Source organism: Gallinula chloropus (assembly GCF_964237585.1).
Source record: "Gallinula chloropus genome assembly, chromosome: 3".
Taxonomy (NCBI): Eukaryota; Metazoa; Chordata; class Aves; order Gruiformes; family Rallidae; genus Gallinula; species Gallinula chloropus.
The window spans coordinates 98595137-98608886 of record NC_140087.1 but is presented as its reverse complement, the minus strand read 5'-3'; positions in this window follow the sequence as shown (position 1 = coordinate 98608886).

The following is a 13750-nucleotide window of genomic DNA, read 5'->3' as shown; positions in this document are numbered from 1 at the left end:
TCCCACACTCAATACTTCAAATTACTCATTCCTTTCCCTAGACCAACCTCATGAATTAAACTTGTACTTATTCTATTCTATCATTTAAAAATAATATTTCTACCCACACCACATCAACTACCCTAAATTTTAACTTCTTATATGCTTAGGCTGAAACATCCTTTTTGGAGTTGCTTTGCATTTTTTTATTGTGCAACAGTAACACTTAATCACCTACTGGAATGCTCCATATGGCACCTGCTCTGCTTGTTCCCTTTGGGATGGGGGTGAGTATTTCTACTTTAGTCATTCAAAACTATGGTTATGGATTCCTAAGAAATCATTTTAACAATAACTGCAGCAATTGGAGAGAGGAGGAGAGGAGAGGAGAGGAGAGGAGAGGAGAGGAGAGGAGAGGAGAGGAGAGGAGAGGAGAGGAGAGGAGAGGAGAGGAGAGGAGAGGAGAGGAGAGGAGAGGAGAGGAGAGGAGAGGAGAGGAGAGGAGAGGAGAGGAGAGGAGAGGAGAGGAGAGGAGAGGAGAGGAGAGGAGAGGAGAGGAGAGGAGAGGAGAGGAGAGGAGAGGAGAGGAGAGGAGAGGAGAGGAGAATCAGGAAGGAATTCAGGAAGTCAGGAAGGAAGGAAGGAAGGGAAATGAGTGAAATTAAAGAGAGAAAAAAGGAAAAGGAAAGTAAAAAAAGAAATTTTAAAATGTAAAGGAATTGGGAAAGGGAAAAATATAAAAGGGAAAGGGAAAGGCAAAAGGGAAGGGTGGAAAATGAAAAGTAAAGAAATTACAAGGGGGAGACAGAGAGATCCTGAATTTGTTCAATTTGACCAGAACTGTACAGGATCTGCTGCTTCTTGTGAATCTCATGTGCATCCAGAAGGAAATAGTAATTGGCAGACAGAATGAGCAACTGACAGCCATGGTCTCATCTATTAATCTATCCAAATATCTGTCATAACAGAGGGGAGAAAGATATAAAATAGCAAGAGAGATATAAAATACCAAGACTATGAGAAATCTAAATTTAGACTTACTGTAATTTTAAACCAAAGATGACTACTGCCTGAAGGAAAGACCCAATTACTAAGTGCCAGATGTTGCAAATCAAGAAACACATCTGTAGCATGGGAAAATAAGTAGGAAATCCTCTCAAAGACAAAAATGCCAGATGATAAGGCATTTCAAAATTGAATTAATTTTATAACATATGGTTATGCTTTCAGAAACATTGAATGTATTTTGAAACTGAAGTAGAGGGTGTTGGCCAAAAGAAAATTTGATTTTAGACGTAACTGTTTACATTACCCATTTTATTTAAAATAAAAAGTGTTTTTTCATTTGAAATAACAAAATGGGAGGGGTTTTTTAATTAAATAAAACATGAACAGGATCCATCTGACTACTGCATTGAGAAAACCTAGAAGTATTAAAAAGAAAAAAATGAGGGGCGATCTAACTATATATATAGATACATCTATATATAAGTGCAGTTGTCATTTATTTAATGACATCTCTCTTTGTAAAGAAGGAAACACACAAGCTTCAAATGCTTTCTATTACACCTTGAATCCTCACTACAGTTTTGTGTACTTTGTACCATTCTCAAATATCTGCAGGAGAGGGGAAGTATCCTGCCAGGGTCCCAGCCTGAATAATTAAATCATGTGAACCACGAACCTAGACCAAGAATGCATTTGAAGCCACAGAACAGAGTTTTGTGCCTATACATTACTGTCTAGATTGAGCTGATTTGACTGTACATCTTAGTCATACTCATAAAGTATGAATTGGTTTATCTTATTTCACTATGTTCTACTATGTTCATTTTTATAAGTAACATAAGGCTTTAGACTAAGCTATTGTTCTTTTTTCAAGGGTCTTTTCTTTTAATATTCTAACTTTATTGTTAATCAGCTGATTTGATACCCAGTGGTCGTTTATATTATTTGGCAGGCCTAGGAATGGGATTTGCCTTAATCCATTATAATTAATTATGAGAGATTCTGTATGTTACACTAATGAAGAAACAGGGAGAAGAAGGTGAAAGAGAGATGATCAGTAGAAATTAATTTTTGAAATAGGTGCATTGATTATGACAAATAAACACAAATCCTAACCCTGGATTCTGGCTTTTTTGTGATCTTCAGGCTATAGGTACATATTAGGAACACATACATACAAATAACTATGGTAACTATGGTCCTAAATCAACTTTAAATAATCAAATCCTTCAATACGGCTTCACCATAGGACTTACTAATTTGGTGGCCTTCTACAATGGAGAAACTGCATTAGTGGACAAGGGATGCATTACAGATGTGATCTACCTAGACTTCTCTAAGGCCTTTGATATGGTGCCCCCCAAACATTCTTATCTCTAAATTGTGCAGATGCAGGTGTGATGAGTAGATTGTTAGATAAATAAGGAATTGTCTCATGGCTGCTTCTAAAGAGTTGTAGTTGTCAAGTGGCATCCCTCAGGGGTCCATTTTGGGACAAATAGTATTTAATCTGTATATCAATTACATAAACAATGGGATTGAGCGCATCCTCAGCAAGTTTGCATACACTGAGCTGAGCGGTGTAGTTGATTCACTAGACAGAAGGGATGTCATCCAGAGAGACCTTGGAAGGTTGGATTCGATGATCTTCAAAGGTCTCTTCCAACCTTGTGATTCTGTGATTCTGTGAAGGCTTGAGAAGTGGGTCCATACGAACCACATGAAGTTCAACAAGGCCAAGTGCAAGGTCCTGCACATGGGTCACTGCAGTCCCCAATATCAGTATAGATAGATCTATCTACAGATAAAAAAACTTGGGCATACTGGTGGATGAAACATCAGATATGATCTGGAAGTGTGTGCTTGTAGGCCAGAAAGCCAACCCATACCCTGGAATGCATTAAGAGAAGTGTGACCAGCAGATCGAGGGAAGTACTTCTTCCCCTCTACTCCAGTCTCATGAGACACCACCTGGAGTATTGCATCCAGATCTGGGGTCCCCAGTGCAAGAAAGACACGGACATGTTGGAGCAAGTCCAGTGGAGTGCCAGAAAGATGACCAGAGCGCTGGACCACCTCTCCTGTGAAGGCAAGCTGATTGAGTTGGGGTTGTTCATCCTGGAGAAGAGAAGGCTCCAGGGAGACCTTATTGTGTCCTTTCAGTATATAAAGTGAACTTACAAGCAAGATAGAGGGAGACTTTTCAACAAGGTGTGTAGTGATAGAGCAAGGAACAATGGTTCAAGCTGCAGGAGGGTATGCTTATGTCGGGCAGAAGGAGGAAATTTTTGCTGTTGAGGGTGGTGAGAAACTGCAACAGGTTTTCCAGAGAATTTGTGGATTCTGCGTCACTGTAAGTGTTCCAGTTGATTGGATGGAGTGTTGAGCAACCTGGTCTAGTGGAAGATGTCCTTGCCTACAAGCTAGATGATCTTTACAGATCCTTTCCAACCCAAATCATCCAGTGACTCCATGAATATCTTCTAGATGGCTACCAAACAGGAATTATTTCCCCCCCCCAAATTAATTTCATTCTAAAAGGTCTCAGTGTATTCTAGCTAGAAGAGCTGAGAGACGGATGGATATATAGTGATCATTCAGTGTTGCAGGAAAAGGTGGCAGGAGCAGGCAATGTCTGCTCTCTCATGCGGTAATGGTGTCTCTTGAAATGAGAAGTACTATTGCAAAACTCCATTGCTGACATTGCTTGAAGTCCTTAATGAGACCAGGCCACCACATTGTACTACCTTCTGTGCTGGGGTGGGAGTGGAGGGTGGAGCAGAGGGTGGAGTGGTAGTCTGTCTCAAAGAACTTATCATCTAAAGGGGGCCTACAGAAAAGATGGAGAGGGACTGTGTATCAGAGATTGTAATGATAGGCCAAGGGATAACAAGTTTAAAATCAAGGAGGGTAGATTTAGATTACATATTAAGAAAAAAATTCGTTACTTTGAGGGTGGTAAGACAATGGAACAGGTTGCCCAAAGCTGTGGCTGCCCCCTCCCTGGCAGTGTTCAAGGCCAGGTTAGATGGGGCTTTGGGCAATGTGGTCTAGTGCAGGGTGTGTCTGCCCATGGAACTAAATGGTCTTTAAGCTCCAATCCAACACAAACCATTCTATGGATGGGATGAATAACAAGAATAGAGTTAGAATTATTTGTGTATGGAAATGAAGAAAGAATTTGCCAGTGTCCAAAACAGAAAGGTGCAGTTCTTGAAAATATTTTGTCTGTAGGACAACACTGTGCCTCAGGGTCCGAGATATATATAGGGCTGGGCAGTGAAGTCTACCCAAAATACCCTTAGATTCTTATCTTCAAATTCAGTATTATGAGCTGATGCAGATCCATAAGTACATATACAATCACCATTTATTAAATAGTGTTTCATAATGCCTAAAATTTCCAATCCTCTTTGATAAATCTGTGCAGTTTGGTTTGAAACTTCCATAACACTTTTGCCTTCCAGTAGTGTACTCAAGTTTACAATACTGTGCAATGGGTATTTGCAGGCTATTCAGTTTTAATATAGTAAAGTTAATGTTCCATACTTTTCTCAAACAGACAATAAATTAATTCAGATCATGACCATTAAGAAAATTCTGTCTTCTGGGAAATTAAGAATATTTCTTTGTGGTTTTAAGGAAAAGAAATAAAAAAATTAAAAAAAAAAGGGGGGCATATTTTTCTTCTGCTCTTGCATTCAGTTCATCCACCCTTCAAAGATTTTCTGGTTAAAAGAAAAATGAGCTCACTCAGCTTCCAGTGTGCATATTTTCTTTCAAGAAAGTCCATGTACTGCTGCTTTAAAATTAACTCTCACCTTGTGGCAAATGGAAACCAATGAAGCAATCAGACTTCAGTAACTGCAGTGCAATAGCTTTCACCAACTTTTTATTAGGAACAGGAAAACAGTAATTAAAGTGCTGAAAATGTATTTATGAAAACCACAGAAAACACAGGGGTCTTTGATTGACATAAGAAAAACTCTGAGTCCTTCTCCTTTTCCTTTGCTGAAAGGAGGTAGCTTGCAGTATAAATAAAATTGATTGATTTGGGGTAGGATTTAGGATCCTCAATTCCACTGACAGTCAATGGGATTTATCCTACATCTTTTAGTTATTTCTGGGAATCTCAACCTTGAGAAAGATCTATTGTTAAATATACTGCTTATTTCTTTCACTGCTTATAGTAGAGACATGCATTTTCATTATTAATCGATGGTTCATTCCCTACATCCTATATTCACATGGGTATTTTCATTCACTTTGAAATAAGTATCTTAAAGAACATGTTTTGTTTACAGATCAAGACCTACTATAGAAACAACTTTTCAGAGATAAACATATTACTTGCTACCAGCATCTATTATAATCCTGTAGCATGCAGTAATGTAACAAAAATAGAAATAAATACATTAATATAGCCTATAAAATTATAAATAGATAGGAAATTTGACTATATGCTGACAGTTGATGCTGAAGAAATACAGCTTGGTCATTTGGATTTTCTCAAAAATATTAAATTTATAGCTGTTGCTTTTTATATTGGAATGATGCTCTCTAAGCCTTACAGCAAGTCTTTAAAGTTTAGGGGTGCCTTTGAGAAGGAAATATAACTGACTGCAAATTATCCAGCTGTCACAAGGGGAAGGGAGAAAATCTGGTCAAATATGCCCTGGGACTAGACTAATCATTATAGAAGCCCAATAGATGGTCTGTGGGAGAGAATAGCTGTCACGTTTATGTGCAGCTCTTTGAGTGACAATTTTTGAATGGATAGGAGTGAGTGAAGGCACTGAAATTTTTCTGACTGTCTCTTTTATCTAATTTATTGTCATTGATTTTCATTCTTTCTTTTCTACGTCCTGCTCTTTCTAATAATCTCTTTATTTTTTTTCTCTTTTTTTTTTGAAAATCTTCCACTGGATTGGTTTCCAATACAAGAGTTGTTCCAGTAATCAGAACTATTCAGATGGAAGTACATTAGGAAATCCTTCTAATAGAAACATAACTGACACCAGCAAAAGAAATATCTTTATTTCCTGGTATAGTTAAGCCATACATTGGAGTGACAGATACTTTACATGAAAAAAAAAAGGTCCTTTTGCTTCTCTAAGTTTCACCTACATATTGATGCTGAATAACTACGGGTTGAGGTAGGTCTTTCATGTCATAGTTATTGTAAGCCAAAGTACACATTTCTTAATTTCCTTATAGCAATGTTTGATTAGAAACAGCTTCTGAGTTTTCTTTCTAACAGAATTGTTCCTTATTTTGATTTCTAAGTATTTATCTCTTTGCCCTGTCAAATTCTTTCTTCTGTAACACTGCTGACCAGCACAATGCAGACCTGCTTTACTGTGAAAATACTTTTTTCAGTGCTAGACCCTATACTTCTCTCTTGGCATGCAGAGATCTGATTCTTTAGAGACATTATTAGAAACCTGCACCCAAATCAATGCCTTCGACTCGTGTGTTTTCAGTCAGCGTATCCATGCCTTTGACAAGCTTTTCTGGGCTTTGATCCTGTGATATTTGATTTAGTAACTGTTTACATGTTTCTTCTCAATGAAAGGTGTGACTAACATATATCCTCTCAGTAAGGTCAGACCCTACCATAAACAACCACCAGAACCTATACCTACAATCTCTGATGTCCCTAAGACTTTGCTAAATAGATGTCCTTCCCATTTCATATACATTATGTGACTCTCCTGATTGAAAGTATAATTCCTTTAGGGGAAATACCCTCTCATAATGTTGATATGTACATGGGACAGCGTGGGTTTAATCTCAAATGGTATATTTATACCTCCATGCAAATCATTAAGAAAAGGAAAGATTTTGAGTAAATACAGAAGGAATTCCATCTGCTTGTATAAAGCCATTCAGAATTCTTCACAGTTTGTAAAGTAGGACCTTAAGTATTTAATGCTTTTGTACAATAATTATTATTTGCCTAGTGTTTTGGGTTTTTTTTGTCTTAAACTGTTACATAAAATACGTATCTGGTCTATAAAATATATTATTCAGCACCATTTTTACTATCTGATACCCAGAGTTGACAGCCAGAATAAAATAAGGATCTGGGGAAAAAGGAACAAAACAAAGCAAAAAGAAGAAGAAAAAGAAAAGGCTAAAAGAAAAAAATTAAGAAAAACATGAGAAAAGAAAGACAAAAGTATGAATAAGACATGCAGGCCTAGGAATTCATAATGTTCGCTCGTTGCAGAATCTGTCATTGCCCAGAACACCAGGCTGATATGTGAATTGCACCTTTTCAAGGTGAGAACACTTAAGGCACAAAATGAGGGTGGAGCGCAAGTGAGCAGAATTCACACTAGACAGATGTGTGAACTCACCTAGGGAGCAGTAGAGACAAAGGTTCCTCTCAGAAACATTACAGCCAAGGCATAATAAAGCTATTAAAAACGCAGAAAACGAAGGCTTAGTTTAAGTTCAGCGCACATCAAATATCGAGAGCCCAGACAACACTAACTTTTGAAGAGTCTTTCACAATTTCTGTACGGTACCAGCAGCACTACATGCTTTTGACATTTTTTTAATATGAGTTTGAGGCTGTGATGTAAAAAGAAAAATGTATGAATAACATTACAAACCATGAAATAGTGGCATCAATGCATTTTAGCATAGGCTTTCTTATTCAATTTCTAGCAAACATCTCTGTTCTCATTGCTGACAGCTTCATTTACACTGGCTTGACTGAAAGACGAGCATTCAAAATTGCTGCAGCTCTGTACTGTACCTTGCAGCACAGAATGTAAAGCAGAAGTGGCAGCTTGAGACAGGAGAAACCATGAGGATGGGAGAAGGGGGACATTTCTCAGAAATGTTTATCTTTCACCAACTCATTTTCAGGTAGAAATTGTATCTGGAAGTTTTAAAGCTTAGCCTCTTCTGGAAAAAGAAACATCTTGTATGAAAATGTAGACGACTGCCTACCCCACATATTCCTCTCATCTATCCGATTCCTTCTGCTCCATTCACCATTTCAGTTTAATATGTTCTCTGAGACAAATGCAGCAATTTCAAACCTCCTTTCTCCCAGCAAGAGACATCAGAAATGAAATTGTCGGTAATGAAAATGGTGGTACCTCCTATGTGTTAAAATATTTGCTGAAACGAAGTGAGCCCTACTTTTCAGTACTGTAAGTAATTGATTGTTTCTCATCCCTATGTACAGGAGCAGAACTCCTAAAATTAAGCTACTGGTGGGATTTGGAGTGGTTTTTTACCTGGAACCTGATAAAAAAGTTCAGTCTAAAATTTTTTACAGGTTCTGTAATGTCAGCCCATCAATATTGTATAAGGGAATGGGGCTGTTGACTCTGGTCCAGCCTAGTTTCTGCTGCCACGTTTTATTTATATGCAACACAAACATGAACTGAAGGGCACTGTTGGTAGAAAGCCAGGTCGCTCCTATAGTAGCACCTTGTGTTTACCAATACATTGCTGATGAATAGGTCTTGGGGTTAATAGGTAGGTAAAGACTTCAGGCTTCACTGACAGCTCAGAGACACCAGGATCACGCGTAAGAGTTTTTGAAGTCAGCAATTTTAAAACGTGAAATCCTGAATGGCAGCTGCTACTCTGAGCTGTGAGAGATTATGGTTAGGAGGAAAAGGGAAGAAAAGAGTAGTCTCATGGTGGACTGCAGTGGTTTGGAGTTTCTCCTATGAACAACAGGGGATTGAGTCAAGCTTAAATAGCCTTATGTCTTTCTCTACCCCAGTAAAGCCACACACATTCCCAAGGTTCCTCTGTCTGTGGAAGCACTGCAAGGGTAACACTTGCTTTGAATCTGTGTTCTCTGATCACTGGCTGAATAAGCAAACCTGGTCATACAGCCACAGTGAAGGCAAAGCTAGTCTGTATGATGCAGGCACACACAGCCCTTTGACAGATTAGACCTGCTGAAATGAATACCGTATTTCCTAGCGGATACATGGAGCAGCAGATCTGGTCTGCTCAGTTTAGGTGCATACACTTTGAGGACCAGGATCTCCTTCTCAAGATGATCAAACACCCTTGCTTGTCTTGCTGTGCTGTAGAGGGAGTATGGGCACCCACCTCAGGTCCCGAATACAGTTTGACCAGGAGCATTCACTGCAGAAAAACAGCAGTCATCCTGTAGCTGAAAGACTTCTTACTCTAAAACCTTGTCATAAGCTGGCTATAGAAGAGTATCTTGGAGGGGTTTTTATTCACAGGATGCAGAGATAAATGAGGTCTTTCCCTTTAAAAGGTTATTGTCCTTCACCCTCCTCCCTGCAGGCAGACCTCTTCACTCTGGAGAGCTCAACTGAAATCAGTATCATTCAACAGGGGCACAGGGCTTCACAGTTCATAGAGAATAGGAGGATAATTAAGGACAAGAAACAACAAGTGCATTACAGGCACTGGGAAGCAGTAAGAGAGAAGGGACAAGATTACAATTAATCCTGAAATTATGTAAGCTAACAGTGTGTGCAGTTTGATAGTTCAGTATATAGCTTGTAAATTGTATACAATTTTATAGTTCAAAAATTTTATACTGAATCAGTACTTCAATAAATCCCACTAATCCTTGCCCTGGATCGAACAGTACACCCACAAAAGCATCAAACCACCTTATTCTTTTTGAGGTGCCTGGCATTTTCTGAGTTCTAGGGCAAGCAAACTCTCTCACAGCAATAACTCTTTCAGATCCCAATCCTTACCTTATCCTTGTTCCACAAAAACAGATTCAAAGAGCTCCACAGCACTGCAGTGGAGATTCAGAGAGATTCAGGATCACATCTGCAAAGCCAGCTTCACACCCTGTATATCTTAGCTGCCATTTAAATAAAGCAGAGCTGAGGAGGTGGGGGTAGAGTTCTCCTATCAGGAATAGCAGCTGCTTGTGTCTAAAAAGCCTAGAAATTATGAGAACAACTTTAAAAAGGTGTAACTTCAAGTTGTTGCATTGAAACTACCTATCACTGTCAAACACATCAAGCAAAATTACTTAGCATTTGCATGTAGTGAAAACTGTCACTGCAGAAGCCTGACATTGACATGCTGCTATACATTATCGGTTCTGTCTAGGTTGCTACAGGAAAAAAGTTATCTGGAGAGCATGATGGACAGTCATGAGACCAGAAAGGAAACACAAATCCAAAGATGATGAGTTAGAGATGCTATCAAACCACAGGGTTCTTGGTTCAGTGACATGCTTTTCTGCCATGGTCACCCCTTTCAATGTCTATCTTTTCTGTCCATTCCTGGCAGATCCCTAGAATAACCTCACCCTTCTGGAGTCTGAAAATGGTTTCTGTAGCATGAAATAGGGCAGATGCACTCCTTTAGCCAAGGACTTCAGCAAAGGGATGTCCCCATGCCTTGGAAACACCTCAGGTAATAGCTGTACTCTATTTTGCCAGAGTTTAAAAATGAATAAGCAGGCAGAAAATGGAAGTTTATGCATAGCCTACAACAGGTTTCTTAAATAAAACTGGGAAGCATATGCTTCACTTTGGCTTCCTTCAGTCTGTAGTACATGAGAAATGGGGACCCAAAGAGAAATCTGTATATTATGGATTACGTATCAGATGTTGCAGAAGCTACCTACAAGTATCAGGGTTGATGAATGACCATAGAAAGTGTCTGTCTTGCTGAAGACCTAATATTAGGATTAAACTGAAGGAGATTATCCTGAAAGCATCTGAAAAAGCTTCAAATTGTAAGCTTTCTGGTAATTTTAATTATATTTCATTCAAAATTTTTCCTTGGGTGTTTCTGCAAGAGCAATTATCCCAAATATCTCAATTTAATTCAAAATGCAAATAAATTATCCTACAACCTTAGAGAAGAGATCTCATTATTCAAATAAAATTATTACTGGGTAATTTTGTAGAGGCAATGTGCAAAATCAAAGTGTGCATTTTAAAATCTATGAGTGAAGCCCTGGCCCTAATAAATCAGTAGAAACTTGCAAGCTGATTTGAATCAGAACAGGATTCCACAAAGTGTCATTATTTCACTAAAACCTATGAGTTCAAGTCATGATGACAACCATGAAATAATTTTAAATCTGTCCAAATTCTGTTAATTCTCATTCTGGCAATAAAAAGAAAAAAATATAAGGTTGCTAAATGCTCATATTTGAATGCACAATAATTCTTTTCTTTTAATAATATGAAAAGGAATACAGATCCAGAGGACTCCCTTCTTCCTATAACTCATTAAAATATAGGTGTTCTCTACCTTAAAATGGAGCTTTAGAAACTGTGCACTCTTTACTCATACAAGAAGTTATCTGTTGCACAACTTTTTCTCAGTTTAAGATGGTACCTTATTTTTTGTATTATATCAACTCCCCTGGATGTAAATATTCAAAGACAATTGATAGATATTGCAAGATGAGTTAATCATGTATATTATTATTCCTAGAGAATAGTAACCTCTTCATTCTGTGCAATATTTGTCGTAGTATCTTGGCATCTACCTGTAGTCACCGGTAGGGTAAATGTGATGTAACAGTTAGCTAATAAATACTCCCACCCACATCTCGACACTCCCCTGCTCTGCCGCAAGCATAAGATTGAAGAAAAATATCTTAATACATCTTCAAGAAGATATATATTTTTGTGTCCAGCAGCTCTTCTAATCTCCCCCCAGTGATTTATGGTATCACACAAAAAAATATAATTCTAAATTGCAAATCTTTTTCCAGAATTTGCAGTGTTGCTGAATGCAGAAATACCAGCAAGTCAAATGGATGGTTCCATGATGCTAATTTTCTCACTTTATTACTGTTGGCTAAATCAGTTATAGGACTTTATAGGACTGTGCATTGTTTACTTTGTTAGCTATTTCTAAATTAATCTTCTTACCTAACTGACTCTATCAGACCTTCCTTAAAGGAAGAATGTGTGGGACACACATTTTTAAGAGGTGTGGGACAGGTCTTGGTTTGCCAGTCCAGTAAGTGTGATAAAACACCTTAGATTCCTTTCTCTTTCATTTTCTTCTCACTTATATATTAATTATACATGGTATTATATAAATATATAATATATAGTAAAAATGCATAATCTTATTTTTGTTTATAGTATAGTAGTTCACAAGTTCTCCTTAATGACCACTAAGAAGCACTGTAGCTGGCACACAATGTCCACATTCTTCCACAAACGCTAGCAGGATTACTAATACAAATACCTCTTTGTATTCTGTCTCCAGCAAAACAGCAGTCAGACAGAGAAGTCATTCAAAGTATGCTAGTGTAAGCAGAGGGGCTAATGCCAAAGAGAGGATGCACCCCCATCTTTCTCCCAAGGGGTCTATTTGGGATGGAGCCAAAATGGAAGCGTTGATCTGTTGGCTTCTCATGAACAGAAAGAAAGAAAATGAGACAGTGGGCAGGCCTGAGACATATTCAGTTTACGTATGTTATTTTGTGATACCTGTGTTGCCTCTGTTAAGAAGAAATCTTGCAATGTTGAGGAAAATGTAACAGTTCTATGAAGGGGTAGAAGTGTGGGACAGCTAGTAAATATCTGGCTGTGTATTTACTCTTTGCCCTCTGTTTCATCAGTCACTTGCCATGTGGGGCTGCAAATGCTACAGCTTTAGAAAAACAACTAGGTGAGACACTCAGTATAGAGGGGCTTCTTATGGGTGAAAAACCCTGTGTACTTGTTGCACTACTGTTCACAGTACAGAAATTACTGTGGAGCCAAACTTGATAGCAAAGGCACTGGGAGGGCCTGTGAGCACTGTGGTGGGGTGGGCTGGTGAGGCAGCTGATACTGCAGAGCAGCTCTGCCTGGGGGTGAACACAGCTGATAGTGCAAACCTTTCTGCCTGCAGGGTAAGCACAAAGCCCATGGGATTTGACAGTCTCAAATTAGAAAGAAGGTGCTACTGTAGAAGTTGGAAACTAGTCAGATGCCCTAACAGTTGTCATAGCAAGGAGCTAGAGAGAACTGAGAATAGTTACCCAAACTAAATAGTTACCTACAAAGTAGTTACCCTTCTTCTAAACTCTGGAGAAGGGACATTGTGTCATCTTTTCTCCTTTCAGTAAAGTATTGTTCTTCAAGCCAATCATATTTCTGTGATTAAAGGAAGCAGCAGCTCAGGTTTATCCTTGAAGACTTGTTGATGAGGGCTTGAGCTAGTCCTTCTTACTGATCCTAAAAAATTTAAAGCTGGATAATAGCTGTCAAGCGCAGGGGTTTCACTGGAACAATTAAGCAAAACCTTACGGATGAGGGTCAGGGTTTGCATTTTGCCTGTTCAACTCAACTAAGTTAACCAGACAATTGAGAAAATAAACTCTCTAATCAGAGCTTGTTTCTCTCAAGTCCGGGCACATCCACTGCAGATCTGTGAGGAGTTTGCCTAAACTTGTCATCATGGCTGTTTAACACAGGATGCTTCCGGAGAAATAAATACATCCATTTTCCAGCTGGTTTATGGTCCCTTAACAGCAAGGCTTAGAAGATGGCTGATCATTTTCAGGCAAATGTAACTTGAAAAAATAGCATGATCAAAAAGAACTTTTTACGACTCCGTATTGTAAGGATAAGTATGTACTGCACAGGCACACCACAATTCAAAGTGTAATTCTACTTTCAGGTGTTGTATTCTTTCATGAAAGCTCACAGATTTTATAAAGTAATCTCTTGAGAGATGAGGGCTCACAGTGTAGGGTTGTGTTAAGGTTCTTCCAAAAATAAATAATCAATAGAGAGCTACCCTACTGAGTGAGAATATTGCG